At 36.0% G+C, this 5728-nt stretch overlaps 1 pseudogene; it reads left to right on the top strand.

Moving 5' to 3' along the window:
• The first annotated feature begins 4097 nt into the window (after positions 1–4097).
• LOC132561202 (uncharacterized) lies at positions 4098–5187 on the top strand (annotated as a pseudogene).
• The last annotated feature ends 541 nt before the right edge of the window (positions 5188–5728 follow it).

Here is a 5728-nt window from a genome sequence, read left to right on the forward strand (position 1 = left end):
TTTATCTTATTTTCCCCGTAATATATGTAACAAAACAAATACTTTCCTTTGATTAAAGAAAATAAAACTGACTGTTTTCAATTGAAATAACAATTCAAAAAATCGGAAAATAAACAATGTGGGACCCACAATAATTTATACATTACCGCTCGTAGCGATGACATTGCGCACGCGCATATTCCGCGTGTGTAAACATGACAGACACAGTACAGACGTTCACCAGTCGCTTCCTATTTTTCCGATCATACATCAGGGCAGTTCTGAATTCTTACATTATGATTGTGCGTCGTATCGTTTCTAAACTAAATCATCCCATTGTTAAGTAGACTCAATATAAACGGTGAGTATGACCTCCATCCTATCCTCGCCTCCTCCTCCCGTCCTAACCCTTTCTTTTATAGGAATGAGAAGAACTTAATCCTAATTTGGTCTGAGACATCCTTAGGTCAAGTTATTGATTTTGTAAAAGAAATGGGTACGAATTATCCCCGTTTGAGGCAAGAGGAGCGGACCCATAAAGGATGTAGGGAATCCATTGAAATCCTTACTCATTTGTAAGAATAAGAATTTGCCCAAATGTGGTTCTAAAGAATTGTAGTAATAGAATATTGTTATTGTTCAACAGCCTTCTGTAAGAATGTTTGAATAATACAATTTTTTTCAGACGTATCCTTGTTGGGAAGGGATTGACCCAGAAATTTGGAAATAGCAACATCCTTTCCATTTTTGTCTGAATAAAGCAATTTCTGCCACACCAAACCAGGACAGCAATATCGGCCATATAAGCCCGTATCTGGATGATTGACGTGTTTGTTGCTAGAAATGCTAATGCGATGTCTTAAAAAACTACCTTCCTTGTCATCTGACCCCAGGGAAATATACTGACTTGTGAGCAAGCTACAAACAAGTGTTTATAATTGATATAATAAGTTCCGGGACCTTTATCACTGTCACTTTAGTGTGGTATCCATGCGAAAACACAGTATAACAAAAAAATATATATTATCGTATATTATATATGTTGAAGTCGACCATTCTTGAATGATTAATTTAATTCCTCTTTGTAGAAATAACAATAAAAAGCAGTATAACCCTGGTAGATACTAGCCGCAATATACCGTTTGGTTTGAGAAAACTATCTTTTGCTCGATCGGTGAAACGCCAGACTAGTAAGCCAGGGGTCCCATGTTCGAATGATAGCAGAGGCATTGAATTAAAAATGACCTATATAACATTGGGGCTCGAAATCAATACACATTGTTACTTTCACAGGCATCGCGATAACATCTATAAACTCGGTAACGAGATATTTCCTGGATGGGGAGGATTAAAGCCCCAATATACGTAAAAATCACTATAAAAAACAAACTTTATCTTATTTTCCCCGTAATATATGTAACAAAACAAATACTTTCCTTTAATTAAAGAAAATAAAACTGACTGTTTTCAATTGAAATAACAATTCAAAAAATCGGAAAATAAACAATGTGGGACCCACAATAATTTATACATTACCGCTCGTAGCGATGACATTGCGCACGCGCATATTCCGCGTGTGTAAACATGACAGACACAGTACAGACGTTCACCAGTCGCTTCCTATTTTTCCGATCATACATCAGGGCAGTTCTGAATTCTTACATTATGATTGTGCGTCGTATCGTTTCTAAACTAAATCATCCCATTGTTAAGTAGACTCAATATAAACGGTGAGTATGACCTCCATCCTATCCTCGCCTCCTCCTCCCGTCCTAACCCTTTCTTTTATAGGAATGAGAAGAACTTAATCCTAATTTGGTCTGAGACATCCTTAGGTCAAGTTATTGATTTTGTAAAAGAAATGGGTACGAATTATCCCCGTTTGAGGCAAGAGGAGCGGACCCATAAAGGATGTAGGGAATCCATTGAAATCCTTACTCATTTGTAAGAATAAGAATTTGCCCAAATGTGGTTCTAAAGAATTGTAGTAATAGAATATTGTTATTGTTCAACAGCCTTCTGTAAGAATGTTTGAATAATACAATTTTTTTCAGACGTATCCTTGTTGGGAAGGGATTGACCCAGAAATTTGGAAATAGCAACATCCTTTCCATTTTTGTCTGAATAAAGCAATTTCTGCCACACCAAACCAGGACAGCAATATCGGCCATATAAGCCCGTATCTGGATGATTGACGTGTTTGTTGCTAGAAATGCTAATGCGATGTCTTAAAAAACTACCTTCCTTGTCATCTGACCCCAGGGAAATATACTGACTTGTGAGCAAGCTACAAACAAGTGTTTATAATTGATATAATAAGTTCCGGGACCTTTATCACTGTCACTTTAGTGTGGTATCCATGCGAAAACACAGTATAACAAAAAAATATATATTATCGTATATTATATATGTTGAAGTCGACCATTCTTGAATGATTAATTTAATTCCTCTTTGTAGAAATAACAATAAAAAGCAGTATAACCCTGGTAGATACTAGCCGCAATATACCGTTTGGTTTGAGAAAACTATCTTTTGCTCGATCGGTGAAACGCCAGACTAGTAAGCCAGGGGTCCCATGTTCGAATGATAGCAGAGGCATTGAATTAAAAATGACCTATATAACATTGGGGCTCGAAATCAATACACATTGTTACTTTCACAGGCATCGCGATAACATCTATAAACTCGGTAACGAGATATTTCCTGGATGGGGAGGATTAAAGCCCCAATATACGTAAAAATCACTATAAAAAACAAACTTTATCTTATTTTCCCCGTAATATATGTAACAAAACAAATACTTTCCTTTAATTAAAGAAAATAAAACTGACTGTTTTCAATTGAAATAACAATTCAAAAAATCGGAAAATAAACAATGTGGGACCCACAATAATTTATACATTACCGCTCGTAGCGATGACATTGCGCAGGCGCATATTCCGCGTGTGTAAACATGACAGACACAGTACAGACGTTCACCAGTCGCTTCCTATTTTTCCGATCATACATCAGGGCAGTTCTGAATTCTTACATTATGATTGTGCGTCGTATCGTTTCTAAACTAATTAATCCTTCTAATAATTTCCCAAAAACTGAATGTTTATCACAGGAATACCTCAAGTCTACGACAAGACATCGCAAACAATGCTTGTAAACAAATCTTTACCGTAGACATATCTGTATGTGCTTCCTTTATAAGTAGAAACCTCAACTCTCGCGAGATCAGGTTATGGTTCGGCAACAATCGTAATTTCGATGGCGGCGTGTTTAAAATGGAGGTGTGTTTACAAATAGCGAGTTTCAACTGCTCATGTATCAATACTTTATGCACAAAGTCATGGTAACTATTGTTTGAATAACTTAATTTTAACTACATCTTAGAGAATATCTCAATAATTATGTGTGATTCTACACTAAATTTTTGGTGAATGTTACGTATATTGGGGCTCTAAATCATAGAAAAATACTAGCCGCAATTATCCGCTCGGCTAGAGAGAGCTTCTCGCTCGTTAGCTCGATCGGTTGAGTGTCAGATTAGTAAGTCAGGGGTCCCGGGATCGAATCCTAAGGGCATTGAAATAAATTGCTTGAAGAATGTAATGTTCGTTGTAAACCGAAATACTGAGAAAGAATATATGACCAGACGAATGTAGCTAATTGCATTGCTTTTCATATTTTATAAAACAGTATTACATGTACTAAGTTAAAGCAATAAATAGTGCCTACATATTTACAACTTTCTATTCGCTTCCAATTTCTCTCAATTTATCTACCATTAATAATATTATCTCAATTTATCTTCTGTTTCCTGTATAATTTTGTCTACATTTGAACAGGCAGAATGTAGTAAACCAATAATATTTTTTTCTTGTTTTGCTTTTGAAATTTTTCACAGGAGTAATCCTATTATATGACACCAAACGCTATTAATGCTTATGGTGAACATTTGCAAAATTGCATAAATGTGCAAAACCAAATATAGATAAAACTCAGAAAACCATACTTACGAATGAGTGTCGAGGAAGGTCGCAACTAAAACAACTATTCATGATTAAGTTGATATGATAATCATTTCTATATAACTTACAGAAGTTTCATCGACGGAGCTATTTACAAGAATGAGTGCGTTTGTCACTTTAACTTTGTGTTGCTTGTTTGGTGGTAGTTTGGCCGGCACTGGTGAGTACTGAAAATCATATAGGACAATGACAGGCAAGAGGTAAACAGAACTGACATATGACTATTAATGAAGGACGGGTTCGACGACTGTATTTAATGTACATACATATGTCATCATATGTCAGTCCTATATATGGTACATATACTTGTTTAACAAATTAATGTTTCGTTCGCGTATTAAGTTGGGAGTCTATTAGTAATCGCTCTCAAGTGTATTTTATCATTTTAAATGAACGACAGCAATAACTGTTTTCTGTTTGATTAAAATAATACACAACAATATGTTGTAATCTGCTGCAGTTCAAGTATTGTTTCTGTCAAATATATATATCACATCTCACGCATTTATTGTCTTATGTCAAAATATTTGTTTTGTGATTTTTGTTTTATCTAGGACTGCCAGATGCAAACATTGATGCATTCATATCAGCTCCAAAGGAAGTTCTTTCCTATCATGGAATATATGATAACTCGGATGTGAATGTCATTGCTCCAGGCGCTAGTGATACAGACCAAAAGCAAGATATCGGATATACTGCACGAAAGAGGAGGGATCTCGCTAATGACGCAGACCTAAGGCAAGGTGGCGGATATACTGCACAAAAGAGGCATGATTTGGCATATACAGCTGCCAAACGACGAGAACTTGGGTATACAGCTCGAAAGAGGAGGGATCTTGCTACTGATGCAGACCAAACAAAAGCTATCGGATATACTGCACGAAAGAGGCGTGATTTGGCATATACAGCTGATAAAAGACGAGAACTTGGGTATACAGCTGGAAAGAGGAGGGATCTCCTTAGTAGTACAGACATAAGGCGAGGTGGCGGATATGGTGGACGAAAGAGGCGTGATTTGGCATATGCTGCTCACAAAAGAAAAGAACTTGCCTATACTGCACGAAAGAGGAGGGATCTCGCTAGTGATGCAGACTAAACGAAAGATATCGGCTATTCTGCACGAACGAGGAGGGATATCTCTATTGATGCAGACCACACGACGCCTGATTTGGCTACAAATGGTGAATAGCTGTTTTATTTGGCAATGATTACAATTGCTGGTATTACAAGAAGCATTAAGAAGTACGTGTCAAACAGATATATATTCATATACCATAGACTAGTAATTGACAAAAGTGCAACAAACAAACTATTATGTTATAGTATAGAGATATTTTTATCACGTATCAATGTTTAAACAACAATAAAAAGTTTACAAAATATCACTATTGTATGTTTTTACTTAAAGGAATTGTTGCTTGGCGGCCCGCGATTAATTTTTTTTAGCTTAAACCAAGTAATGAGCCTGAGTGAAACAGTATTGTTTACTTGAAATAGATGACAAATGCGATTGAAACTTTTTCAGACTTCGTGGCATCTTCATAACCGTACGTGTTTTATTCAATATATTATAATGTTTGCAGTGTCTCCTTCAACGCTTTGCTTCCATCGTTAAATACCTCTTTATTATCCTTTCCAATGATGTATAACAACATACCATCATCATGTCATTTTATTGTAAATCACATTGATATTTCAATGGTATTGTTACAATGTAGCGTTTGTGTTTA

The sequence above is a fragment of the Ylistrum balloti genome, unplaced genomic scaffold, assembly GCF_031769215.1.
Source record: "Ylistrum balloti isolate Yb309-2 unplaced genomic scaffold, AGI_CSIRO_Ybal_v1 Utg371178, whole genome shotgun sequence".
NCBI classification, from domain to species: domain Eukaryota; kingdom Metazoa; phylum Mollusca; class Bivalvia; order Pectinida; family Pectinidae; genus Ylistrum; species Ylistrum balloti.